This window comes from Phyllobates terribilis, unplaced genomic scaffold, assembly GCF_046119375.1.
Source record: "Phyllobates terribilis strain yellow unplaced genomic scaffold, ASM4611937v1 Scaffold_381__1_contigs__length_1843176, whole genome shotgun sequence".
NCBI classification, from domain to species: domain Eukaryota; kingdom Metazoa; phylum Chordata; class Amphibia; order Anura; family Dendrobatidae; genus Phyllobates; species Phyllobates terribilis.
In genome coordinates this window covers 1036157-1063588 of record NW_027363141.1, presented here as the reverse complement: position 1 = coordinate 1063588, position 27432 = coordinate 1036157, and the positions used below count along the sequence as shown (strand labels likewise).

At 46.3% G+C, this 27432-nt stretch overlaps 12 non-coding genes and 3 pseudogenes across 12 annotated transcripts; all 15 read right to left on the bottom strand.

The window, feature by feature from the left end:
* Positions 1–475: 475 nt before the first annotated feature.
* On the bottom strand, positions 476–666 carry LOC141224048 (U2 spliceosomal RNA). The gene has a single exon (XR_012291566.1). It is a non-coding gene; the product is annotated as a U2 spliceosomal RNA (small nuclear RNA).
* Positions 667–1778: 1112 nt separating this feature from the next.
* LOC141224046 (U2 spliceosomal RNA) lies at positions 1779–1969 on the bottom strand. The gene has a single exon (XR_012291564.1). It is a non-coding gene; the product is annotated as a U2 spliceosomal RNA (small nuclear RNA).
* A 1115-nt stretch (positions 1970–3084) lies between these two features.
* LOC141224045 (U2 spliceosomal RNA) lies at positions 3085–3275 on the bottom strand. The gene has a single exon (XR_012291563.1). It is a non-coding gene; the product is annotated as a U2 spliceosomal RNA (small nuclear RNA).
* A 1115-nt stretch (positions 3276–4390) lies between these two features.
* On the bottom strand, positions 4391–4581 carry LOC141224044 (U2 spliceosomal RNA). The gene has a single exon (XR_012291562.1). It is a non-coding gene; the product is annotated as a U2 spliceosomal RNA (small nuclear RNA).
* Positions 4582–5696: 1115 nt separating this feature from the next.
* Positions 5697–5887, bottom strand: LOC141224043 (U2 spliceosomal RNA). The gene has a single exon (XR_012291561.1). It is a non-coding gene; the product is annotated as a U2 spliceosomal RNA (small nuclear RNA).
* A 1115-nt stretch (positions 5888–7002) lies between these two features.
* Positions 7003–7193, bottom strand: LOC141224042 (U2 spliceosomal RNA). The gene has a single exon (XR_012291560.1). It is a non-coding gene; the product is annotated as a U2 spliceosomal RNA (small nuclear RNA).
* A 1115-nt stretch (positions 7194–8308) lies between these two features.
* LOC141224041 (U2 spliceosomal RNA) lies at positions 8309–8499 on the bottom strand. The gene has a single exon (XR_012291559.1). It is a non-coding gene; the product is annotated as a U2 spliceosomal RNA (small nuclear RNA).
* Positions 8500–9614: 1115 nt separating this feature from the next.
* Positions 9615–9797, bottom strand: LOC141224232 (U2 spliceosomal RNA). The gene has a single exon (XR_012291727.1). It is a non-coding gene; the product is annotated as a U2 spliceosomal RNA (small nuclear RNA).
* Positions 9798–10596: 799 nt separating this feature from the next.
* On the bottom strand, positions 10597–10688 carry LOC141224259 (U2 spliceosomal RNA; annotated as a pseudogene).
* A 1115-nt stretch (positions 10689–11803) lies between these two features.
* Positions 11804–11994, bottom strand: LOC141224040 (U2 spliceosomal RNA). The gene has a single exon (XR_012291558.1). It is a non-coding gene; the product is annotated as a U2 spliceosomal RNA (small nuclear RNA).
* A 1115-nt stretch (positions 11995–13109) lies between these two features.
* LOC141224231 (U2 spliceosomal RNA) lies at positions 13110–13292 on the bottom strand. Its single transcript, XR_012291726.1, has one exon. It is a non-coding gene; the product is annotated as a U2 spliceosomal RNA (small nuclear RNA).
* A 799-nt stretch (positions 13293–14091) lies between these two features.
* LOC141224258 (U2 spliceosomal RNA) lies at positions 14092–14183 on the bottom strand (annotated as a pseudogene).
* A 1115-nt stretch (positions 14184–15298) lies between these two features.
* Positions 15299–15487, bottom strand: LOC141224176 (U2 spliceosomal RNA). Its single transcript, XR_012291686.1, has one exon. It is a non-coding gene; the product is annotated as a U2 spliceosomal RNA (small nuclear RNA).
* A 6604-nt stretch (positions 15488–22091) lies between these two features.
* Positions 22092–22282, bottom strand: LOC141224039 (U2 spliceosomal RNA). Its single transcript, XR_012291557.1, has one exon. It is a non-coding gene; the product is annotated as a U2 spliceosomal RNA (small nuclear RNA).
* A 4853-nt stretch (positions 22283–27135) lies between these two features.
* Positions 27136–27338, bottom strand: LOC141224212 (U2 spliceosomal RNA; annotated as a pseudogene).
* Positions 27339–27432: the final 94 nt, after the last annotated feature.

Here is a 27432-nt window from a genome sequence, read left to right as displayed (position 1 = left end):
TTGTAGCAAACCAAAAAAGAAATTTTAAGCGCAGCAGAGTAACCAGCGCACATACCTGTTAGCTCAGGTGAGTTTAAAAGGCTGCTGTTGATAACAAGGGCATTTGCTAAATAGATGGTGTGTGTGCAACAATATACTGAAAGGTCAATTTTATTGTGCAGCTTATCTCACCACCTGTAGTTATTTAGGTGAAAGCTCCAAAATGCTTGCCTAATATGTCTGTTTATCCAAAAGGAAGTAAAAAGGGAGAGCTAGAAAGATAGCATTGCATCACATTACATGGCAATGCAATGCACAGTTGCTGAAGTTGAACCAAAATGAGCTTGTAATCTGGCTTCTGCAACTTTGAACATGAAAAATCCAATGAGGAGAAGAAAAGCAAAGCCAAAGAGTCCATCCCAAAATCCGACAAACAAGCAAAATGAACAAAAAACATTGAATTCAATTCTTTCTGATTTTAGAAACTGCATTAAAGAAGGGGTGCACCGGTCCTGGAGATACTGCAATACCAGGTCAATGCGTGGAGTGGACAGAGCAAGCTCTTTTTCCATCTCCCTGTTCTAAAAATCCATTTAATATATGGTCCCCAGATAGGGGACGTATCAGATATTAAACTGATAAGAACAGATACTACACTTGATCTTAGCCAAAAGGCCGAGAAGCGATAACCAGAATTGGTTTCAAACTACGGAGCCACCCAAGGATCCTGAAAAGTCCATTTGTGGAGATGAGCTCCTGGACTCCCGTTAAGAAGACATGTTGTCAACCTCTAGATCCCTTACATGCCTGCACTTTTCGGCTTGCTGCTGCTGCAATCCACGCGTTTTAGATCTGCATAACTCCACCTCTTTAAACACAGCACCTTCACCCCCTGCTGTTCCCACCCGCCTCAACACCGTTGGAAGGGAGGAGAACCAATTAAGGCGGGGGGTGGGGTGGAACGAGCAGCTGTCTACCCTTAGCAGGAGGGCTCCTGATTACATACCTCTCCTGCTGCTGCTGCTGGCTGTCCAGCAGCAGACTGAAGGTGGCTGCTGCTGTGCACAGGTATATAAAGGCTCAGAGCCTATTATGACACGCGCAGCCAGCGTTCCATTGCCACATTCCATCTACTGCAGGCAGGATACCTGGCTGGCTGAATGTCGCTGAGAAGCTCACAGAGACCGCCATAAGCAACAGTTTAACAGAATGCCACAGACTAATCAACCAAACTTTTTGGGTTGGGTTCTCTTTTATAGTCTGCAGGCATTAAATGAAAGCAGTCAGTGTTCCAGCAGAAGGAGACAACGTTTCAGAAAAGGCATTGTAGCAAACCAAAAAAGAAATTTTAAGCGCAGCAGAGTAACCAGCGCACATACCTGTTAGCTCAGGTGAGTTTAAAAGGCTGCTGTTGATAACAAGGGCATTTGCTAAATAGATGGTGTGTGTGCAACAATATACTGAAAGGTCAATTATATTGTGCAGCTTATCTCACCACCTGTAGTTATTTAGGTGAAAGCTCCAAAATGCTTGCCTAATATGTCTGTTTATCCAAAAGGAAGTAAAAAGGGAGAGCTAGAAAGATAGCATTGCATCACATTACATGGCAATGCAATGCACAGTTGCTGAAGTTGAACCAAAATGAGCTTGTAATCTGGCTTCTGCAACTTTGAACATGAAAAATCCAATGAGGAGAAGAAAAGCAAAGCCAAAGAGTCCATCCCAAAATCCGACAAACAAGCAAAATGAACAAAAAACATTGAATTCAATTCTTTCTGATTTTAGAAACTGCATTAAAGAAGGGGTGCACCGGTCCTGGAGATACTGCAATACCAGGTCAATGCGTGGAGTGGACAGAGCAAGCTCTTTTTCCATCTCCCTGTTCTAAAAATCCATTTAATATATGGTCCCCAGATAGGGGACGTATCAGATATTAAACTGATAAGAACAGATACTACACTTGATCTTAGCCAAAAGGCCGAGAAGCGATAACCAGAATTGGTTTCAAACTACGGAGCCACCCAAGGATCCTGAAAAGTCCATTTGTGGAGATGAGCTCCTGGACTCCCGTTAAGAAGACATGTTGTCAACCTCTAGATCCCTTACATGCCTGCACTTTTCGGCTTGCTGCTGCTGCAATCCACGCGTTTTAGATCTGCATAACTCCACCTCTTTAAACACAGCACCTTCACCCCCTGCTGTTCCCACCCGCCTCAACACCGTTGGAAGGGAGGAGAACCAATTAAGGCGGGGGGTGGGGTGGAACGAGCAGCTGTCTACCCTTAGCAGGAGGGCTCCTGATTACATACCTCTCCTGCTGCTGCTGCTGCTGGCTGTCCAGCAGCAGACTGAAGGTGGCTGCTGCTGTGCACAGGTATATAAAGGCTCAGAGCCTATTATGACACGCGCAGCCAGCGTTCCATTGCCACATTCCATCTACTGCAGGCAGGATACCTGGCTGGCTGAATGTCGCTGAGAAGCTCACAGAGACCGCCATAAGCAACAGTTTAACAGAATGCCACAGACTAATCAACCAAACTTTTTGGGTTGGGTTCTCTTTTATAGTCTGCAGGCATTAAATGAAAGAAGTCAGTGTTCCAGCAGAAGGAGACAACGTTTCAGAAAAGGCATTGTAGCAAACCAAAAAAGAAATTTTAAGCGCAGCAGAGTAACCAGCGCACATACCTGTTAGCTCAGGTGAGTTTAAAAGTCTGCTGTTGATAACAAGGGCATTTGCTAAATAGATGGTGTGTGTGCAACAATATACTGAAAGGTCAATTATATTGTGCAGCTTATCTCACCACCTGTAGTTATTTAGGTGAAAGCTCCAAAATGCTTGCCTAATATGTCTGTTTATCCAAAAGGAAGTAAAAAGGGAGAGCTAGAAAGATAGCATTGCATCACATTACATGGCAATGCAATGCACAGTTGCTGAAGTTGAACCAAAATGAGCTTGTAATCTGGCTTCTGCAACTTTGAACATGAAAAATCCAATGAGGAGAAGAAAAGCAAAGCCAAAGAGTCCATCCCAAAATCCGACAAACAAGCAAAATGAACAAAAAACATTGAATTCAATTCTTTCTGATTTTAGAAACTGCATTAAAGAAGGGGTGCACCGGTCCTGGAGATACTGCAATACCAGGTCAATGCGTGGAGTGGACAGAGCAAGCTCTTTTTCCATCTCCCTGTTCTAAAAATCCATTTAATATATGGTCCCCAGATAGGGGACGTATCAGATATTAAACTGATAAGAACAGATACTACACTTGATCTTAGCCAAAAGGCCGAGAAGCGATAACCAGAATTGGTTTCAAACTACGGAGCCACCCAAGGATCCTGAAAAGTCCATTTGTGGAGATGAGCTCCTGGACTCCCGTTAAGAAGACATGTTGTCAACCTCTAGATCCCTTACATGCCTGCACTTTTCGGCTTGCTGCTGCTGCAATCCACGCGTTTTAGATCTGCATAACTCCACCTCTTTAAACACAGCACCTTCACCCCCTGCTGTTCCCACCCGCCTCAACACCGTTGGAAGGGAGGAGAACCAATTAAGGCGGGGGGTGGGGTGGAACGAGCAGCTGTCTACCCTTAGCAGGAGGGCTCCTGATTACATACCTCTCCTGCTGCTGCTGCTGCTGGCTGTCCAGCAGCAGACTGAAGGTGGCTGCTGCTGTGCACAGGTATATAAAGGCTCAGAGCCTATTATGACACGCGCAGCCAGCGTTCCATTGCCACATTCCATCTACTGCAGGCAGGATACCTGGCTGGCTGAATGTCGCTGAGAAGCTCACAGAGACCGCCATAAGCAACAGTTTAACAGAATGCCACAGACTAATCAACCAAACTTTTTGGGTTGGGTTCTCTTTTATAGTCTGCAGGCATTAAATGAAAGAAGTCAGTGTTCCAGCAGAAGGAGACAACGTTTCAGAAAAGGCATTGTAGCAAACCAAAAAAGAAATTTTAAGCGCAGCAGAGTAACCAGCGCACATACCTGTTAGCTCAGGTGAGTTTAAAAGGCTGCTGTTGATAACAAGGGCATTTGCTAAATAGATGGTGTGTGTGCAACAATATACTGAAAGGTCAATTATATTGTGCAGCTTATCTCACCACCTGTAGTTATTTAGGTGAAAGCTCCAAAATGCTTGCCTAATATGTCTGTTTATCCAAAAGGAAGTAAAAAGGGAGAGCTAGAAAGATAGCATTGCATCACATTACATGGCAATGCAATGCACAGTTGCTGAAGTTGAACCAAAATGAGCTTGTAATCTGGCTTCTGCAACTTTGAACATGAAAAATCCAATGAGGAGAAGAAAAGCAAAGCCAAAGAGACCATCCCAAAATCCGACAAACAAGCAAAATGAACAAAAATCATTGAATTCAATTCTTTCTGATTTTAGAAACTGCATTAAAGAAGGGGTGCACCGGTCCTGGAGATACTGCAATACCAGGTCAATGCGTGGAGTGGACAGAGCAAGCTCTTTTTCCATCTCCCTGTTCTAAAAATCCATTTAATATATGGTCCCCAGATAGGGGACGTATCAGATATTAAACTGATAAGAACAGATACTACACTTGATCTTAGCCAAAAGGCCGAGAAGCGATAACCAGAATTGGTTTCAAACTACGGAGCCACCCAAGGATCCTGAAAAGTCCATTTGTGGAGATGAGCTCCTGGACTCCCGTTAAGAAGACATGTTGTCAACCTCTAGATCCCTTACATGCCTGCACTTTTCGGCTTGCTGCTGCTGCAATCCACGCGTTTTAGATCTGCATAACTCCACCTCTTTAAACACAGCACCTTCACCCCCTGCTGTTCCCACCCGCCTCAACACCGTTGGAAGGGAGGAGAACCAATTAAGGCGGGGGGTGGGGTGGAACGAGCAGCTGTCTACCCTTAGCAGGAGGGCTCCTGATTACATACCTCTCCTGCTGCTGCTGCTGCTGGCTGTCCAGCAGCAGACTGAAGGTGGCTGCTGCTGTGCACAGGTATATAAAGGCTCAGAGCCTATTATGACACGCGCAGCCAGCGTTCCATTGCCACATTCCATCTACTGCAGGCAGGATACCTGGCTGGCTGAATGTCGCTGAGAAGCTCACAGAGACCGCCATAAGCAACAGTTTAACAGAATGCCACAGACTAATCAACCAATCTTTTTGGGTTGGGTTCTCTTTTATAGTCTGCAGGCATTAAATGAAAGAAGTCAGTGTTCCAGCAGAAGGAGACAACGTTTCAGAAAAGGCATTGTAGCAAACCAAAAAAGAAATTTTAAGCGCAGCAGAGTAACCAGCGCACATACCTGTTAGCTCAGGTGAGTTTAAAAGGCTGCTGTTGATAACAAGGGCATTTGCTAAATAGATGGTGTGTGTGCAACAATATACTGAAAGGTCAATTATATTGTGCAGCTTATCTCACCACCTGTAGTTATTTAGGTGAAAGCTCCAAAATGCTTGCCTAATATGTCTGTTTATCCAAAAGGAAGTAAAAAGGGAGAGCTAGAAAGATAGCATTGCATCACATTACATGGCAATGCAATGCACAGTTGCTGAAGTTGAACCAAAATGAGCTTGTAATCTGGCTTCTGCAACTTTGAACATGAAAAATCCAATGAGGAGAAGAAAAGCAAAGCCAAAGAGTCCATCCCAAAATCCGACAAACAAGCAAAATGAACAAAAAACATTGAATTCAATTCTTTCTGATTTTAGAAACTGCATTAAAGAAGGGGTGCACCGGTCCTGGAGATACTGCAATACCAGGTCAATGCGTGGAGTGGACAGAGCAAGCTCTTTTTCCATCTCCCTGTTCTAAAAATCCATTTAATATATGGTCCCCAGATAGGGGACGTATCAGATATTAAACTGATAAGAACAGATACTACACTTGATCTTAGCCAAAAGGCCGAGAAGCGATAACCAGAATTGGTTTCAAACTACGGAGCCACCCAAGGATCCTGAAAAGTCCATTTGTGGAGATGAGCTCCTGGACTCCCGTTAAGAAGACATGTTGTCAACCTCTAGATCCCTTACATGCCTGCACTTTTCGGCTTGCTGCTGCTGCAATCCACGCGTTTTAGATCTGCATAACTCCACCTCTTTAAACACAGCACCTTCACCCCCTGCTGTTCCCACCCGCCTCAACACCGTTGGAAGGGAGGAGAACCAATTAAGGCGGGGGGTGGGGTGGAACGAGCAGCTGTCTACCCTTAGCAGGAGGGCTCCTGATTACATACCTCTCCTGCTGCTGCTGCTGCTGGCTGTCCAGCAGCAGACTGAAGGTGGCTGCTGCTGTGCACAGGTATATAAAGGCTCAGAGCCTATTATGACACGCGCAGCCAGCGTTCCATTGCCACATTCCATCTACTGCAGGCAGGATACCTGGCTGGCTGAATGTCGCTGAGAAGCTCACAGAGACCGCCATAAGCAACAGTTTAACAGAATGCCACAGACTAATCAACCAAACTTTTTGGGTTGGGTTCTCTTTTATAGTCTGCAGGCATTAAATGAAAGAAGTCAGTGTTCCAGCAGAAGGAGACAACGTTTCAGAAAAGGCATTGTAGCAAACCAAAAAAGAAATTTTAAGCGCAGCAGAGTAACCAGCGCACATACCTGTTAGCTCAGGTGAGTTTAAAAGTCTGCTGTTGATAACAAGGGCATTTGCTAAATAGATGGTGTGTGTGCAACAATATACTGAAAGGTCAATTATATTGTGCAGCTTATCTCACCACCTGTAGTTATTTAGGTGAAAGCTCCAAAATGCTTGCCTAATATGTCTGTTTATCCAAAAGGAAGTAAAAAGGGAGAGCTAGAAAGATAGCATTGCATCACATTACATGGCAATGCAATGCACAGTTGCTGAAGTTGAACCAAAATGAGCTTGTAATCTGGCTTCTGCAACTTTGAACATGAAAAATCCAATGAGGAGAAGAAAAGCAAAGCCAAAGAGTCCATCCCAAAATCCGACAAACAAGCAAAATGAACAAAAAACATTGAATTCAATTCTTTCTGATTTTAGAAACTGCATTAAAGAAGGGGTGCACCGGTCCTGGAGATACTGCAATACCAGGTCAATGCGTGGAGTGGACAGAGCAAGCTCTTTTTCCATCTCCCTGTTCTAAAAATCCATTTAATATATGGTCCCCAGATAGGGGACGTATCAGATATTAAACTGATAAGAACAGATACTACACTTGATCTTAGCCAAAAGGCCGAGAAGCGATAACCAGAATTGGTTTCAAACTACGGAGCCACCCAAGGATCCTGAAAAGTCCATTTGTGGAGATGAGCTCCTGGACTCCCGTTAAGAAGACATGTTGTCAACCTCTAGATCCCTTACATGCCTGCACTTTTCGGCTTGCTGCTGCTGCAATCCACGCGTTTTAGATCTGCATAACTCCACCTCTTTAAACACAGCACCTTCACCCCCTGCTGTTCCCACCCGCCTCAACACCGTTGGAAGGGAGGAGAACCAATTAAGGCGGGGGGTGGGGTGGAACGAGCAGCTGTCTACCCTTAGCAGGAGGGCTCCTGATTACATACCTCTCCTGCTGCTGCTGCTGCTGGCTGTCCAGCAGCAGACTGAAGGTGGCTGCTGCTGTGCACAGGTATATAAAGGCTCAGAGCCTATTATGACACGCGCAGCCAGCGTTCCATTGCCACATTCCATCTACTGCAGGCAGGATACCTGGCTGGCTGAATGTCGCTGAGAAGCTCACAGAGACCGCCATAAGCAACAGTTTAACAGAATGCCACAGACTAATCAACCAAACTTTTTGGGTTGGGTTCTCTTTTATAGTCTGCAGGCATTAAATGAAAGAAGTCAGTGTTCCAGCAGAAGGAGACAACGTTTCAGAAAAGGCATTGTAGCAAACCAAAAAAGAAATTTTAAGCGCAGCAGAGTAACCAGCGCACATACCTGTTAGCTCAGGTGAGTTTAAAAGGCTGCTGTTGATAACAAGGGCATTTGCTAAATAGATGGTGTGTGTGCAACAATATACTGAAAGGTCAATTATATTGTGCAGCTTATCTCACCACCTGTAGTTATTTAGGTGAAAGCTCCAAAATGCTTGCCTAATATGTCTGTTTATCCAAAAGGAAGTAAAAAGGGAGAGCTAGAAAGATAGCATTGCATCACATTACATGGCAATGCAATGCACAGTTGCTGAAGTTGAACCAAAATGAGCTTGTAATCTGGCTTCTGCAACTTTGAACATGAAAAATCCAATGAGGAGAAGAAAAGCAAAGCCAAAGAGACCATCCCAAAATCCGACAAACAAGCAAAATGAACAAAAATCATTGAATTCAATTCTTTCTGATTTTAGAAACTGCATTAAAGAAGGGGTGCACCGGTCCTGGAGATACTGCAATACCAGGTCAATGCGTGGAGTGGACAGAGCAAGCTCTTTTTCCATCTCCCTGTTCTAAAAATCCATTTAATATATGGTCCCCAGATAGGGGACGTATCAGATATTAAACTGATAAGAACAGATACTACACTTGATCTTAGCCAAAAGGCCGAGAAGCGATAACCAGAATTGGTTTCAAACTACGGAGCCACCCAAGGATCCTGAAAAGTCCATTTGTGGAGATGAGCTCCTGGACTCCCGTTAAGAAGACATGTTGTCAACCTCTAGATCCCTTACATGCCTGCACTTTTCGGCTTGCTGCTGCTGCAATCCACGCGTTTTAGATCTGCATAACTCCACCTCTTTAAACACAGCACCTTCACCCCCTGCTGTTCCCACCCGCCTCAACACCGTTGGAAGGGAGGAGAACCAATTAAGGCGGGGGGTGGGGTGGAACGAGCAGCTGTCTACCCTTAGCAGGAGGGCTCCTGATTACATACCTCTCCTGCTGCTGCTGCTGCTGGCTGTCCAGCAGCAGACTGAAGGTGGCTGCTGCTGTGCACAGGTATATAAAGGCTCAGAGCCTATTATGACACGCGCAGCCAGCGTTCCATTGCCACATTCCATCTACTGCAGGCAGGATACCTGGCTGGCTGAATGTCGCTGAGAAGCTCACAGAGACCGCCATAAGCAACAGTTTAACAGAATGCCACAGACTAATCAACCAATCTTTTTGGGTTGGGTTCTCTTTTATAGTCTGCAGGCATTAAATGAAAGAAGTCAGTGTTCCAGCAGAAGGAGACAACGTTTCAGAAAAGGCATTGTAGCAAACCAAAAAAGAAATTTTAAGCGCAGCAGAGTAACCAGCGCACATACCTGTTAGCTCAGGTGAGTTTAAAAGGCTGCTGTTGATAACAAGGGCATTTGCTAAATAGATGGTGTGTGTGCAACAATATACTGAAAGGTCAATTATATTGTGCAGCTTATCTCACCACCTGTAGTTATTTAGGTGAAAGCTCCAAAATGCTTGCCTAATATGTCTGTTTATCCAAAAGGAAGTAAAAAGGGAGAGCTAGAAAGATAGCATTGCATCACATTACATGGCAATGCAATGCACAGTTGCTGAAGTTGAACCAAAATGAGCTTGTAATCTGGCTTCTGCAACTTTGAACATGAAAAATCCAATGAGGAGAAGAAAAGCAAAGCCAAAGAGTCCATCCCAAAATCCGACAAACAAGCAAAATGAACAAAAAACATTGAATTCAATTCTTTCTGATTTTAGAAACTGCATTAAAGAAGGGGTGCACCGGTCCTGGAGATACTGCAATACCAGGTCAATGCGTGGAGTGGACAGAGCAAGCTCTTTTTCCATCTCCCTGTTCTAAAAATCCATTTATTATATGGTCCCCAGATAGGGGACGTATCAGATATTAAACTGATAAGAACAGATTTTTTTTTTTTTTTTATCGAAAGCCCGAATTCGTGTACAAAACCCGAGTGCGCTTAAAAAAGTGACAAGTGCCACAAAAAAAAGTGCACTAGGATGCTGGTCTTCTTGAAACCCTCTCCAAAAGGAGAAGGGTCCCCCAAACCATTCCCCGTCCCTCCGAGCCAGAAGGCCACAGCGAGGAACAGGGACAAATAGCCACCTCCAGCCGGAGCCAGAGGCGACCCAATCTTACCCCCAATACCTGCCCGAGTTCTCACCCGAGCAAGGCACTGGGAGCCAAAGACTGTGCTCCCCTCCCGGAAGAGGGGAGCCAACAACGCTCTCCTCCCGAAAGAGGAGAGCCAGTGGGGTTCAGGGGGGAGCGGAACCTGATGGCCACACACTCCCCCCCTAGACCTGCCAAGAGAGGAACCCGTAAGGGAACCGCATCCCGACAAAATCCTAGTAAGGACGTGGACACACGTGAAAAAGTGGACACACAGTGACAAAAAAAAATTAAATAAATAGTGAAGGTTTCACAGTATAATACTGCCCGGACCTTCGACCGGGAATTGAAAAATTCCCCATCCTAAGGCCAGAAGGCCCGGAATAAGGGTGTGTGTGAAGAAAGAAATATTGAAGTGCTAGTGCAAATGTGCCATAAACTCAAGTGGGGTTCCCAATCCCAGTGAGTTAAGGCACCCCAGGGTCACCACTCCTGGGGCACTTCACACTTCGGGCTTTCGATCTTCCCCGGCCCAATGGCGTCGATCCTGGGGGGCCATGCTTTCCACCAGATGACTATATTAGCCACCTGGCGTACTAACAAGCGCCTAAACCCCAGTGTGCATAATGTATCAATCTACTAGGACGGCCAACATCCAAAACCGCCTTTTCGAAAGATACTACACTTGATCTTAGCCAAAAGGCCGAGAAGCGATAACCAGAATTGGTTTCAAACTACGGAGCCACCCAAGGATCCTGAAAAGTCCATTTGTGGAGATGAGCTCCTGGACTCCCGTTAAGAAGACATGTTGTCAACCTCTAGATCCCTTACATGCCTGCACTTTTCGGCTTGCTGCTGCTGCAATCCACGCGTTTTAGATCTGCATAACTCCACCTCTTTAAACACAGCACCTTCACCCCCTGCTGTTCCCACCCGCCTCAACACCGTTGGAAGGGAGGAGAACCAATTAAGGCGGGGGGTGGGGTGGAACGAGCAGCTGTCTACCCTTAGCAGGAGGGCTCCTGATTACATACCTCTCCTGCTGCTGCTGCTGCTGGCTGTCCAGCAGCAGACTGAAGGTGGCTGCTGCTGTGCACAGGTATATAAAGGCTCAGAGCCTATTATGACACGCGCAGCCAGCGTTCCATTGCCACATTCCATCTACTGCAGGCAGGATACCTGGCTGGCTGAATGTCGCTGAGAAGCTCACAGAGACCGCCATAAGCAACAGTTTAACAGAATGCCACAGACTAATCAACCAAACTTTTTGGGTTGGGTTCTCTTTTATAGTCTGCAGGCATTAAATGAAAGAAGTCAGTGTTCCAGCAGAAGGAGACAACGTTTCAGAAAAGGCATTGTAGCAAACCAAAAAAGAAATTTTAAGCGCAGCAGAGTAACCAGCGCACATACCTGTTAGCTCAGGTGAGTTTAAAAGGCTGCTGTTGATAACAAGGGCATTTGCTAAATAGATGGTGTGTGTGCAACAATATACTGAAAGGTCAATTATATTGTGCAGCTTATCTCACCACCTGTAGTTATTTAGGTGAAAGCTCCAAAATGCTTGCCTAATATGTCTGTTTATCCAAAAGGAAGTAAAAAGGGAGAGCTAGAAAGATAGCATTGCATCACATTACATGGCAATGCAATGCACAGTTGCTGAAGTTGAACCAAAATGAGCTTGTAATCTGGCTTCTGCAACTTTGAACATGAAAAATCCAATGAGGAGAAGAAAAGCAAAGCCAAAGAGACCATCCCAAAATCCGACAAACAAGCAAAATGAACAAAAATCATTGAATTCAATTCTTTCTGATTTTAGAAACTGCATTAAAGAAGGGGTGCACCGGTCCTGGAGATACTGCAATACCAGGTCAATGCGTGGAGTGGACAGAGCAAGCTCTTTTTCCATCTCCCTGTTCTAAAAATCCATTTAATATATGGTCCCCAGATAGGGGACGTATCAGATATTAAACTGATAAGAACAGATACTACACTTGATCTTAGCCAAAAGGCCGAGAAGCGATAACCAGAATTGGTTTCAAACTACGGAGCCACCCAAGGATCCTGAAAAGTCCATTTGTGGAGATGAGCTCCTGGACTCCCGTTAAGAAGACATGTTGTCAACCTCTAGATCCCTTACATGCCTGCACTTTTCGGCTTGCTGCTGCTGCAATCCACGCGTTTTAGATCTGCATAACTCCACCTCTTTAAACACAGCACCTTCACCCCCTGCTGTTCCCACCCGCCTCAACACCGTTGGAAGGGAGGAGAACCAATTAAGGCGGGGGGTGGGGTGGAACGAGCAGCTGTCTACCCTTAGCAGGAGGGCTCCTGATTACATACCTCTCCTGCTGCTGCTGCTGCTGGCTGTCCAGCAGCAGACTGAAGGTGGCTGCTGCTGTGCACAGGTATATAAAGGCTCAGAGCCTATTATGACACGCGCAGCCAGCGTTCCATTGCCACATTCCATCTACTGCAGGCAGGATACCTGGCTGGCTGAATGTCGCTGAGAAGCTCACAGAGACCGCCATAAGCAACAGTTTAACAGAATGCCACAGACTAATCAACCAATCTTTTTGGGTTGGGTTCTCTTTTATAGTCTGCAGGCATTAAATGAAAGAAGTCAGTGTTCCAGCAGAAGGAGACAACGTTTCAGAAAAGGCATTGTAGCAAACCAAAAAAGAAATTTTAAGCGCAGCAGAGTAACCAGCGCACATACCTGTTAGCTCAGGTGAGTTTAAAAGGCTGCTGTTGATAACAAGGGCATTTGCTAAATAGATGGTGTGTGTGCAACAATATACTGAAAGGTCAATTATATTGTGCAGCTTATCTCACCACCTGTAGTTATTTAGGTGAAAGCTCCAAAATGCTTGCCTAATATGTCTGTTTATCCAAAAGGAAGTAAAAAGGGAGAGCTAGAAAGATAGCATTGCATCACATTACATGGCAATGCAATGCACAGTTGCTGAAGTTGAACCAAAATGAGCTTGTAATCTGGCTTCTGCAACTTTGAACATGAAAAATCCAATGAGGAGAAGAAAAGCAAAGCCAAAGAGTCCATCCCAAAATCCGACAAACAAGCAAAATGAACAAAAAACATTGAATTCAATTCTTTCTGATTTTAGAAACTGCATTAAAGAAGGGGTGCACCGGTCCTGGAGATACTGCAATACCAGGTCAATGCGTGGAGTGGACAGAGCAAGCTCTTTTTCCATCTCCCTGTTCTAAAAATCCATTTATTATATGGTCCCCAGATAGGGGACGTATCAGATATTAAACTGATAAGAACAGATTTTTTTTTTTTTTTTATCGAAAGCCCGAATTCGTGTACAAAACCCGAGTGCGCTTAAAAAAGTGACAAGTGCCACAAAAAAAAGTGCACTAGGATGCTGGTCTTCTTGAAACCCTCTCCAAAAGGAGAAGGGTCCCCCAAACCATTCCCCGTCCCTCCGAGCCAGAAGGCCACAGCGAGGAACAGGGACAAATAGCCACCTCCAGCCGGAGCCAGAGGCGACCCAATCTTACCCCCAATACCTGCCCGAGTTCTCACCCGAGCAAGGCACTGGGAGCCAAAGACTGTGCTCCCCTCCCGGAAGAGGGGAGCCAACAACGCTCTCCTCCCGAAAGAGGAGAGCCAGTGGGGTTCAGGGGGGAGCGGAACCTGATGGCCACACACTCCCCCCCTAGACCTGCCAAGAGAGGAACCCGTAAGGGAACCGCATCCCGACAAAATCCTAGTAAGGACGTGGACACACGTGAAAAAGTGGACACACAGTGACAAAAAAAAATTAAATAAATAGTGAAGGTTTCACAGTATAATACTGCCCGGACCTTCGACCGGGAATTGGAAAATTCCCCATCCTAAGGCCAGAAGGCCCGGAATAAGGGTGTGTGTGAAGAAAGAAATATTGAAGTGCTAGTGCAAATGTGCCATAAACTCAAGTGGGGTTCCCAATCCCAGTGAGTTAAGGCACCCCAGGGTCACCACTCCTGGGGCACTTCACACTTCGGGCTTTCGATCTTCCCCGGCCCAATGGCGTCGATCCTGGGGGGCCATGCTTTCCACCAGATGACTATATTAGCCACCTGGCGTACTAACAAGCGCCTAAACCCCAGTGTGCATAATGTATCAATCTACTAGGACGGCCAACATCCAAAACCGCCTTTTCGAAAGATACTACACTTGATCTTAGCCAAAAGGCCGAGAAGCGATAACCAGAATTGGTTTCAAACTACGGAGCCACCCAAGGATCCTGAAAAGTCCATTTGTGGAGATGAGCTCCTGGACTCCCGTTAAGAAGACATGTTGTCAACCTCTAGATCCCTTACATGCCTGCACTTTTCGGCTTGCTGCTGCTGCAATCCACGCGTTTTAGATCTGCATAACTCCACCTCTTTAAACACAGCACCTTCACCCCCTGCTGTTCCCACCCGCCTCAACACCGTTGGAAGGGAGGAGAACCAATTAAGGCGGGGGGTGGGGTGGAACGAGCAGCTGTCTACCCTTAGCAGGAGGGCTCCTGATTACATACCTCTCCTGCTGCTGCTGCTGCTGGCTGTCCAGCAGCAGACTGAAGGTGGCTGCTGCTGTGCACAGGTATATAAAGGCTCAGAGCCTATTATGACACGCGCAGCCAGCGTTCCATTGCCACATTCCATCTACTGCAGGCAGGATACCTGGCTGGCTGAATGTCGCTGAGAAGCTCACAGAGACCGCCATAAGCAACAGTTTAACAGAATGCCACAGACTAATCAACCAAACTTTTTGGGTTGGGTTCTCTTTTATAGTCTGCAGGCATTAAATGAAAGAAGTCAGTGTTCCAGCAGAAGGAGACAACGTTTCAGAAAAGGCATTGTAGCAAACCAAAAAAGAAATTTTAAGCGCAGCAGAGTAACCAGCGCACATACCTGTTAGCTCAGGTGAGTTTAAAAGGCTGCTGTTGATAACAAGGGCATTTGCTAAATAGATGGTGTGTGTGCAACAATATACTGAAAGGTCAATTATATTGTGCAGCTTATCTCACCACCTGTAGTTATTTAGGTGAAAGCTCCAAAATGCTTGCCTAATATGTCTGTTTATCCAAAAGGAAGTAAAAAGGGAGAGCTAGAAAGATAGCATTGCATCACATTACATGGCAATGCAATGCACAGTTGCTGAAGTTGAACCAAAATGAGCTTGTAATCTGGCTTCTGCAACTTTGAACATGAAAAATCCAATGAGGAGAAGAAAAGCAAAGCCAAAGAGTCCATCCCAAAATCCGACAAACAAGCAAAATGAACAAAAAACATTGAATTCAATTCTTTCTGATTTTAGAAACTGCATTAAAGAAGGGGTGCACCGGTCCTGGAGATACTGCAATACCAGGTCAATGCGTGGAGTGGACAGAGCAAGCTCTTTTTCCATCTCCCTGTTCTAAAAATCCATTTAATATATGGTCCCCAGATAGGGGACGTATCAGATATTAAACTGATAAGAACAGATAAGGTTTCAACGCAATTTTATTGATTCAAAAGTATATTTACAAAGGTTTTAAAAAAGAACATTTATAACATTACAATAAAATGATAAAACATGATAATAATCAATTCAAGTTTTTTGTAAAAACACAATTTACCATCATAAAACCATTGTAACAATTAAGAAAATCATAATTACAGATGTACTTGGGTTTATTTAATTACCACTAATTGTGTTCCATAATTGTACACACCACATAGAAGCCGCTTCTTTTGCTCCATACAGTTTTTTATCTCTGAGATAGTAAATATGCATTTCACTTAAAGCAATTTTTATACAGTCTGTTGAATCAATATGATCATGTTTGAAGAGTAAAATATTTCTAACTTTCCACATGGCATTTTTAAAACAATTAATAATAATCCAGGCAACTCGGAATTGTTTAAAATTTGGACACTTAAAAAGACCATAAAAGACATAAAAGTGATTAAAATCTTTCAGGCCACATGCCCATTTTAAAAGTGGGCCTACCTTTCTCCAAACCTCCTGTGCAAAATGACAATTCCAAAATAGATGCAATACAGACTCACTTTCCCCGCATATATCTCTTGGACATTTGGCTCTCGCCACCAGCCCCCGCCTATGTTGAAACTCACGGGTAGGGAGGCACTGGTGGACGATAGCCCAGGCAAGGTCCTTGTGTACATTTGCAAGATATTTCCCGTACACATTTCGCCACACCGTTTTGGACCTTGCCTGTGAAAAATTAGAGACAGGAATTGTGTCCTCAGAGTGTCTGCAAGCAATAGATACCTTCCTTTGGTCCCCCAATATATCAGGCTCCAATTCCTGGAGACCTAAAAGTCTGACCGTTTTCTCAAGTATCACATACTGTTTAGGTGGGCACAGGAGCACAGGAGAACTTAAAGGTAGGCTAAACCACCTTTTAAAAATCATTCCTGCTGCATATTTTAAAAAATAACTAAAAATGCCATCAGATTTAAAAACCTTAAAACAGAAGCAGAAATACTTTATATGGAAAAAGGTAAAAAAATTGGGTACATCTTTACCTCCATTAGATTTACATTTGTACATCAGATCTCTTTTTAACTTTTCCATTTTTGAACCCCATAAAAACATAAAAACAATTCTTGTTACTTTCTTGATTTGTAAATTGGAAGGGGGAAACACCATTGCAACATACAACATAATGGGAATTAAAACGGCTTTAATAATTAAAATTTTACCTTCCATACTAAGGTTCCTTAAATTCCACAATGAGATCTTTTTTTCTATTTTATCCATTGCAGAGTCCCAGTTAGGGTCCCCCTCATTGGCTTGGTTAAAAATAATTCCTAAAATTTTTATGTGATTTTTCTGTATCACTATCCCAGGGGTCAAAGAGGAGTCCCATCCCCCCACATTAAAACAGTCACATTTATCTATATTTAATTTAAAACCTGAGGCTTCACAGAAAAATTGTGTGTTTCTCAATACCCTCCTCAGAGATGTGGAATCTGGACATAGTATGGTAACATCATCCATGTAACTTAGGGCTTTAAGTTGCATACCCCTACTCCCGGGAATAGGTACCCCTTTAATTACTTTATCTTTTCTCAGTATGGTTAATAGTGGTTCCATAACACAGATAAAGAGCAGTGGTGAGAGAGGGCACCCTTGTTTCACCCCTGATAATAGAGGAACCCCCTTCGTTAAAAACCCATTTACAGAAATTTGACTAAAACAAGAATGATATAAAAGCATAATGCGGGTTAAAATTTTCTCTGGAAACGCCATTTTTTTAAGAACCATAAAAAGAAATTCATGCGATACCCTGTCAAAAGCTTTTTCAAAGTCTAAGGATAAAATAGCAAGGTTTTGACTTCTCTCTTTTGAATACCATATGGTATCCCTAATTATGTTGAGGGACTCAGCTATGGTTCTTCCGGGAACACCACATACCTGGTTAGGGTGAATTAATTTGGCTATAAAGGGTTTTAAACGGACTGCAATAAGTTTAGCTAAAATTTTATAATCAAGGTTTAAAAGCGTAATAGGCCGCCAGTTTTTAAGTTGGCTCCTATCCCCTTTTTTATATATTAAAGATACCAGACCTCTCCTCCAAGATGGGGGTAATTTATTAGTATTAAAAGCTTCTTTAAACAATAAAAACATATCGTTCTTTAAAATTCCCCAAAAAGTCAGATAAAACTCAATCGGTAGACCGTCTTCCCAGGGGCTTTCCCACTGGAGAAACTTTTAAAAATCTGTAAAAGTTCCTCACTGGTGAGATCCCTAGATAAAATACCCTGGTCTAAAATATCTAACTTAAAATCAAGGGAATTAATAGCATACTCTAAAAAGGATGGATCTATAACTTTAGTGTTAAAAAGAAGTTGATAAAAATTAAAAGCTTTTCCTAACATACCCTTAATATCATTTTCACCTTCAAGATTTAGGATTGCGTCCCTCCTCCCCATTACCTTTTTGAAGAAGAATCGGGAGCATTTCTCTCCTTCCTCCAGGTGCTGTACATGGGAGTTAAAAATTATTTGTTTTCCTTTTTCATTAAGAGCATTTTTTATTTCAGACTTAAGATTTGCAATATCATCATCCACATCAATACCAACTTCTTTTAGTTTAAAGAGTACTTGTAATCTCATATTAAAAACATAAAACCACTGCTTTTTCTTTTTTGCTTTCATTTTCCCTGCCTTAATAAAAAATAATTTAATCTTAGGTTTAATGCTCTCCCACCAATCCAGCATCGAGGCGCGGGGGTCTCTCTTTGATTGCCAGCACTGGTAGGCCTGCACAAACCTCTTTTGAATATCAATATCCTCTAGGAGAGTTGTATTTAATCTCCATGGGCCTCTTGAGGTATTTTGTTCCCCTGCTAACTCTAAAAACACAGATAAAACTTTATGATCAGAGAATAAATTAGATAAAAGAAAACATTTACAAGGTTTAAAGGCAGTAGAAGCAAATATGAAATCAATTCTAGAAGAAACTCTTCCATTGGACCATGTAACACCTGGATCCGCCGGCAAGAGTTCCTTCCAGCAGTCCTGTAATCTAAAATCATCAATTAAACTTTTCAACAAATAGGAGGTACGGTCTTTACGATTCACATCCCCACCCTGCCGGGATTCCCCATCACGTAAACAATTAAAATCTCCTCCCACTAGCAGGGGGGTTGACCCAACACAAAATAATGGCAATATTTCAAGTAAATCCGCCCTTTCCTGCTTCCCAGGAGGAGCGTACACATTTAATAAACGTAAAGAAAGTCCATTAAAAACAAGATGTATTAAAATAGCTCTGCCAGGTATAATTTCAGTCACAGATTGAATGATGGTAGAATGTCCACGGCAAAGTAGTCCAACTCCGGCAGCACGACAGTCATTAGCACCGGACCACACAGAAGCGCCCAGTTTCCAGTCTTCTTTTAAGTCCTTATAATTTAAATTACTCTGTATACCACATTCTTGTAGAAAGCAGAAATCAAAGTCCAATGTCTCTAAATAAGAAAATAAAGCAGCCCTACGTGTAGGGCTCTTTAGGGACCTCACATTTAGTGAGGAGATTTTAAGAGGAACAGACATTAAGAAGAATCAGGATCTGAAGATGGGAAGAAGTCAATACACGGCACCTCCTCCTCCGCATCTCCAGGGGTCAGGATTTGTTTAATATTACCGGGATCTGAAGCAGGCAAAAAGGCATCATCCACTTTTGGCTCCTCATCTGGACCTCGACATCCGTGTTTTCTTTGGATATCAGGTTGCTTTACGTCCTCCCGTTGCCTTTCCAGAGGCTGGGAGCTGTCCATCTTTTCCAAGTCCTGTGCATCTGCAGTCCTCATGGCGGTCTGGTCTATGGAACGGGTGTCATCCCTCTGGGTCGTCTTGTCCTCTGGTCTGGTCACGGAACTACTGCGACTTCTGGTTCGAGGACCAGGGCTCGACTGGGTCTTAGCCGGGTCCTTTTTACTTCGCGCCCTAGATGTCTCTCTTTCCGACACACTGGTTGATCGATTAAGGAGCGTACCCTTTTTGCCCTTACCCAAGATCACCGATGATGGTGTGGCGAATCTGGGTGCTTGCTTAATCGGGGTACTAGAGGTCTCCTCAGTTCCACATAATGCCGGTGGTGCATTCATGCTGGATGAGGACCCTTCCTCTTGACTCTGAGATACGGCAACATCTAGAGCCAGAACATCGATCAATTCCACAGAGAGCGAACCCTCGGTTAATCTTATGGAACCCCTACGACCGTCCTTCTGTGGAACTACCAGCGGGCCCTCTGGCGGAGCCGTTGAAGGATTTGGTCCGGACCCGTCAGCGTGCGCCAACCCAGGTCCAGGGGCAGGTGTAGTAATACTCCCTCCGAAGTATTCTTGGATAGTCAGTTGACCTGACTTAAACATGTCATATGTTTTTGACTTTTTGCTCGGACAATTCCTGAAGGCGTGACCTGCCTTCCCACATAGGTTACATACGATCTCAGAGTCACACGTAGCGGAGGTGTGCCCACTCTTACCGCACTTGTTGCAAAAGACTACATGAGCCCTTGTACAATTTTCTCGTGTATGCCCATATTCATGACAATTCCGGCATTGAAGGGGCATTCCTGGGTAGCGTAGGAATCCCCTGACATTACCAATGGCAAAATTAGCAGGCGGGTGGTGAAGACCACCAATGCCGCTCTGATCTGGATGGAACTTCACCAGGTATTTCCTCTTCCCATTCCAGAAGCGCTGGGAGTTGAGGATATCATGTGAGAAGCGCACTGACTTGCAGTAACGCTTCAAAAAGGTTTCGATATCGCCCTCAGAGACGAATGGGCTGTACATGAAGATCACCAAGGGTACTTCCTCTTCACCGTACAGGAAGTCAAAGCTCAGCCCGTTCAGTCTCTCATCGTCCTTGTCCGCAACCATCAGTGCTGCATGGATATTATCACAGCATGATTTAGCCATAAAGGAAATGGTATATCGCCCACGGAATTCCTGATCGTAAAGACACAGGATCTTATCTCGCTCCAGGTGGAAGAACCCAAAAAGAATCTCATGCACGATGTACTGCAGATTCTTCTCATGGCGCTGGCATTCATCAACCATGATTCTAATGGACTGTCGCAGTGGAGTCTCCCCCACCGCAAATCCAAAAGAAAAAGGCATTTTCGGCCCTCAGGGACTAAGCCCTCCCCCAATAGTAACAAGGGAATGAATCCCACAAAAGCAGGAACAAACCCAAGACCGAGGGAGGGGTACCCCAAGAACTTACACAGCCCACTAAGCGATAAAGCTCAGCAAAGGAAAACGCCCTTATTTCCTCGGGTCGCCCCGAAGACAAGACGCGATCGCTCCCCGTTGTCCGGGGACTAAGCCGACCTGCCAATAGCTGCAAGGGGGTGAAGCTCCCTCCGTTAAGAGAGAGCGATCCCCCAAGGCCAACAAGTCGGGTACCCCAGGCACCTCCTAGCCGAGACCAAGGCAGCAACCGTTAGATCACTGCACCTGATCCTAGCCAAAAGGCCGAGAAGCGATAACCAGAATTGGTTTCAAACTACGGAGCCACCCAAGGATCCTGAAAAGTCCATTTGTGGAGATGAGCTCCTGGACTCCCGTTAAGAAGACATGTTGTCAACCTCTAGATCCCTTACATGCCTGCACTTTTCGGCTTGCTGCTGCTGCAATCCACGCGTTTTAGATCTGCATAACTCCACCTCTTTAAACACAGCACCTTCACCCCCTGCTGTTCCCACCCGCCTCAACACCGTTGGAAGGGAGGAGAACCAATTAAGGCGGGGGGTGGGGTGGAACGAGCAGCTGTCTACCCTTAGCAGGAGGGCTCCTGATTACATACCTCTCCTGCTGCTGCTGCTGCTGGCTGTCCAGCAGCAGACTGAAGGTGGCTGCTGCTGTGCACAGGTATATAAAGGCTCAGAGCCTATTATGACACGCGCAGCCAGCGTTCCATTGCCACATTCCATCTACTGCAGGCAGGATACCTGGCTGGCTGAATGTCGCTGAGAAGCTCACAGAGACCGCCATAAGCAACAGTTTAACAGAATGCCACAGACTAATCAACCAAACTTTTTGGGTTGGGTTCTCTTTTATAGTCTGCAGGCATTAAATGAAAGAAGTCAGTGTTCCAGCAGAAGGAGACAACGTTTCAGAAAAGGCATTGTAGCAAACCAAAAAAGAAATTTTAAGCGCAGCAGAGTAACCAGCGCACATACCTGTTAGCTCAGGTGAGTTTAAAAGGCTGCTGTTGATAACAAGGGCATTTGCTAAATAGATGGTGTGTGTGCAACAATATACTGAAAGGTCAATTATATTGTGCAGCTTATCTCACCACCTGTAGTTATTTAGGTGAAAGCTCCAAAATGCTTGCCTAATATGTCTGTTTATCCAAAAGGAAGTAAAAAGGGAGAGCTAGAAAGATAGCATTGCATCACATTACATGGCAATGCAATGCACAGTTGCTGAAGTTGAACCAAAATGAGCTTGTAATCTGGCTTCTGCAACTTTGAACATGAAAAATCCAATGAGGAGAAGAAAAGCAAAGCCAAAGAGTCCATCCCAAAATCCGACAAACAAGCAAAATGAACAAAAAACATTGAATTCAATTCTTTCTGATTTTAGAAACTGCATTAAAGAAGGGGTGCACCGGTCCTGGAGATACTGCAATACCAGGTCAATGCGTGGAGTGGACAGAGCAAGCTCTTTTTCCATCTCCCTGTTCTAAAAATCCATTTAATATATGGTCCCCAGATAGGGGACGTATCAGATATTAAACTGATAAGAACAGATACTACACTTGATCTTAGCCAAAAGGCCGAGAAGCGATAACCAGAATTGGTTTCAAACTACGGAGCCACCCAAGGATCCTGAAAAGTCCATTTGTGGAGATGAGCTCCTGGACTCCCGTTAAGAAGACATGTTGTCAACCTCTAGATCCCTTACATGCCTGCACTTTTCGGCTTGCTGCTGCTGCAATCCACGCGTTTTAGATCTGCATAACTCCACCTCTTTAAACACAGCACCTTCACCCCCTGCTGTTCCCACCCGCCTCAACACCGTTGGAAGGGAGGAGAACCAATTAAGGCGGGGGGTGGGGTGGAACGAGCAGCTGTCTACCCTTAGCAGGAGGGCTCCTGATTACATACCTCTCCTGCTGCTGCTGCTGCTGGCTGTCCAGCAGCAGACTGAAGGTGGCTGCTGCTGTGCACAGGTATATAAAGGCTCAGAGCCTATTATGACACGCGCAGCCAGCGTTCCATTGCCACATTCCATCTACTGCAGGCAGGATACCTGGCTGGCTGAATGTCGCTGAGAAGCTCACAGAGACCGCCATAAGCAACAGTTTAACAGAATGCCACAGACTAATCAACCAAACTTTTTGGGTTGGGTTCTCTTTTATAGTCTGCAGGCATTAAATGAAAGAAGTCAGTGTTCCAGCAGAAGGAGACAACGTTTCAGAAAAGGCATTGTAGCAAACCAAAAAAGAAATTTTAAGCGCAGCAGAGTAACCAGCGCACATACCTGTTAGCTCAGGTGAGTTTAAAAGGCTGCTGTTGATAACAAGGGCATTTGCTAAATAGATGGTGTGTGTGCAACTGTGACACCCCAGGGGTCTGGTTGCCACAGTGATAGAGATATTACGTCTGAGAGCAGGTGGGAGGTCCTTTGGTCAGGGATCCTGTGCATGCCACACCTCCTGCCCAGTCTTGGGAGGGGAAGGACTTCCCCTAGATAAACCTGGGGCTGAGGCAGGGTAGGGAGTTCTGTGAGGAGAAGACAGGGAGCAGAGCTGCTCTATGGGCTCTGCTCCACAGGCAGGCCCTGTCCTGGGGCCTGAGCCTGGAGTCAAGGAGTGAGAAAGAAGACAGAACAAGAGTAGAGAAGAGAAGCAGCATAGCAAGAAACATCAGGAGCTCTGTGGGGAGCAGTGTTACAACGAGTCAGGGGCTGGCAGCTACAGAGCTCGCCCTGACTGAGAAGATTTCTAACCGGACCCGGAGTCCGAGGCTGTGGGGACTAACTCCTACCCAGCAGCAGAAACCGTCCGGCAGAGGATTTCAGGTCCTCTGGCCCAGAAGCCCGAAGGCACGGTCACACGCGTGGGACCAGCACCGCCATCATGGAGCGGAAGCCATTAGAAGGCCCCGAGTCACCGGCCATACGGGTGAGCACCACACGGTACACTCAGGGACGTGGGCTACTTATTCCCGCCTCTAGCAAGGTAGCCAGAAGAGTACAGTTAGTTGGGAAGGCCTACAACTCCGCCTGGCCAGGGGAGATCCCATCTGCTCAAGGACTGACCAGGCCCCTATCACTAGCAAGTACTCCGGGAGGGTCTATCTTTGTCACCAGTAAAGACCCTGAACTACACCGCACCGTCTCTGAGTGGTTCCTGCTACCCCCATCATCCACGTCGGCTGCCCTGAGGCCATACCCCTCCCGTTGGGGGTTATACCATCCACGCTGCACCATCCTTCCACCGGCCTCAGCGGTCTGCCCTGCAGCGGCAGCTCCATAGCTGCATTCAACGGGTGGCGTAGTCATCAACCATCTACTGCTAGTACATCGCCGCTCAGTTTGACTCCCTGGGCACGGACCGGGTCGCCGCCACGAGACTACAACCCTCAAGAGATCCGGCTCCGGGTAAGCTCCCGCGTGCGCAACGCAGCGCGACACAGGCCCAGGGGCGCGTCAACTTTGGCGTAGTCGGCAGGATTTCGTGCCCGCAACCACCGGGTACTGCGTGCCTGAAAAAGACTGTTCAAACTTACCAGTGGTGAAGATTCCCGCCATCTGTGAAGATTCCCGCCATCCGTGGAGTTTTCCCGCCATCCGGCGCCATCTTCTGCCTTCTTCCCGCCATCCGAGGAGTTTTCCCGCCATCCGGCGCCATCTTCTGCCTTCTTCCCGCCATCCGAGGAGTTTTCCCGCCATCCGGCGCCATCTTGGAGACTCCGCGCGGGAAGAAGAGGGGCGTGGACTTCGAAAGCACGCGAGAACTGAAGCCCCGCCTCACGTCCGGACGTTGCGCAAGGTCCTGGAAGGGAGGAAGAGCGACGCTGACGTCATCGGAGCGCGACGCCAGGTACTCTACCCCGACGATTGACTGCGGAGCCGCGGCCTACGGAAGAGGATCTCCGGAAGGTAGGCCACGGTCCACTAGGGGGGAGGAGGACACCAGGAACGGACAGCAAGATGGCGGACCGGCAGCAGACTAAGCTGCCCAGCATCGGCAGTGCCCCAGTCGTCGCCGGCCCCGACCAGCGCCGGGAGAAGACGCGTGACGCAGGAGCGGTCGCGGGAACAGGTAAGAGGAGTCTCCCTGTCCCGGACGCTGCCAGCGTCAGCCTGCTCCCGGGCCCCCTGGTGGAGCCGCCGATTCCGGGCGCTGCAGACACCGACCTGCTCCAGCCCCCGCAACAAGCCCTGCGGCCAAGCCCTCCAGCCCTGGGCACTACCACCACCAGCCCGCGCCCAGGCCCAAAGTTGCACCCTCTGACCCCGGGCGTCATCAACGGCGACCCTCTCCACGCCTGGTCGCAAGGCCTGAACTCCCCAGGTGCAAAAGGACTGTACGCCCTCCACGTTCACCGGCTAACCGAGGAGGAGCTGCAGTATTACCAATACGAGGAAAGCCAAGAGGACCCGGACGGGTCTGAAGCCTACACACAAGAAGGAGCAGGAGGATGCCGTTACTGAAGTACGGTAAAGTGGAACTGTACATAGTTACCCGTAGGGGTACTTGTGTTGCTAATTAAAATATGGTCCCCGTTGGGACAAGTGTGAACTGTTCCCGTGTGTCCCCTATCCTTAACCAGGCTGAGGACTGTGAGCAGCCATCCCATCTCCCCACAGGCTGAGGACTGTGAGCAGCCAATCCTTATCCCCACTGGCCGAGGACTGAGAGCGGCCATATCTTGTAAATATTATGTGTTTCCAGTTATTTATAGGAGTCCTTGGTGGATTTACCGGGAATCCTTTGTACAGTTAGTGGAGCGTAACCCAGGATGGACTAAAAGACTGTTGAGGACTCGGGGTAGGACAGACCCCTACCTGGTTACGTCTCCCTGTTTTGGTGAAATGGACACCTTGCTTTCTTCAAAGACTGCACCCGGTTACGGACACGCCGTGACCAGCTTTATGCGTTTCCTTATTGTAATGTTATTGTTTATACTTTGTTATGTTACAAAAATATGTTTAGTCCCGGAGTACTAAATTTCACTAGGGGGGAATGTGACACCCCAGGGGTCTGGTTGCCACAGTGATAGAGATATTACGTCTGAGAGCAGGTGGGAGGTCCTTTGGTCAGGGATCCTGTGCATGCCACACCTCCTGCCCAGTCTTGGGAGGGGAAGGACTTCCCCTAGATAAACCTGGGGCTGAGGCAGGGTAGGGAGTTCTGTGAGGAGAAGACAGGGAGCAGAGCTGCTCTATGGGCTCTGCTCCACAGGCAGGCCCTGTCCTGGGGCCTGAGCCTGGAGTCAAGGAGTGAGAAAGAAGACAGAACAAGAGTAGAGAAGAGAAGCAGCATAGCAAGAAACATCAGGAGCTCTGTGGGGAGCAGTGTTACAACGAGTCAGGGGCTGGCAGCTACAGAGCTCGCCCTGACTGAGAAGATTTCTAACCGGACCCGGAGTCCGAGGCTGTGGGGACTAACTCCTACCCAGCAGCAGAAACCGTCCGGCAGAGGATTTCAGGTCCTCTGGCCCAGAAGCCCGAAGGCACGGTCACACGCGTGGGACCAGCACCGCCATCGTGGAGCGGAAGCCATTAGAAGGCCCCGAGTCACCGGCCATACGGGTGAGCACCACACGGTACACTCAGGGACGTGGGCTACTTATTCCCGCCTCTAGCAAGGTAGCCAGAAGAGTACAGTTAGTTGGGAAGGCCTACAACTCCGCCTGGCCAAGGGAGATCCCATCTGCTCAAGGACTGACCAGGCCCCTATCACTAGCAAGTACTCCGGGAGGGTCTATCTTTGTCACCAGTAAAGACCCTGAACTACACCGCACCGTCTCTGAGTGGTTCCTGCTACCCCCATCATCCACGTCGGCTGCCCTGAGGCCATACCCCTCCCGTTGGGGGTTATACCATCCACGCTGCACCATCCTTCCACCGGCCTCAGCGGTCTGCCCTGCAGCGGCAGCTCCATAGCTGCATTCAACGGGTGGCGTAGTCATCAACCATCTACTGCTAGTACATCGCCGCTCAGTTTGACTCCCTGGGCACGGACCGGGTCGCCGCCACGAGACTACAACCCTCAAGAGATCCGGCTCCGGGTAAGCTCCCGCGTGCGCAACGCAGCGCGACACAGGCCCAAGGGCGCGTCACAACAATATACTGAAAGGTCAATTATATTGTGCAGCTTATCTCACCACCTGTAGTTATTTAGGTGAAAGCTCCAAAATGCTTGCCTAATATGTCTGTTTATCCAAAAGGAAGTAAAAAGGGAGAGCTAGAAAGATAGCATTGCATCACATTACATGGCAATGCAATGCACAGTTGCTGAAGTTGAACCAAAATGAGCTTGTAATCTGGCTTCTGCAACTTTGAACATGAAAAATCCAATGAGGAGAAGAAAAGCAAAGCCAAAGAGTCCATCCCAAAATCCGACAAACAAGCAAAATGAACAAAAAACATTGAATTCAATTCTTTCTGATTTTAGAAACTGCATTAAAGAAGGGGTGCACCGGTCCTGGAGATACTGCAATACCAGGTCAATGCGTGGAGTGGACAGAGCAAGCTCTTTTTCCATCTCCCTGTTCTAAAAATCCATTTAATATATGGTCCCCAGATAGGGGACGTATCAGATATTAAACTGATAAGAACAGATTTTTTTTTTTTTTTTTTTTTTTTTTTTTTTCCAAACACTCAGAAATTAAGTTTTATAATCTTAAATCATATATCACCAAACTCAAGATTTTAGTTCCATCATCGTGTTTAGATATTATATTTATATTTTTTCATTTGAATTAA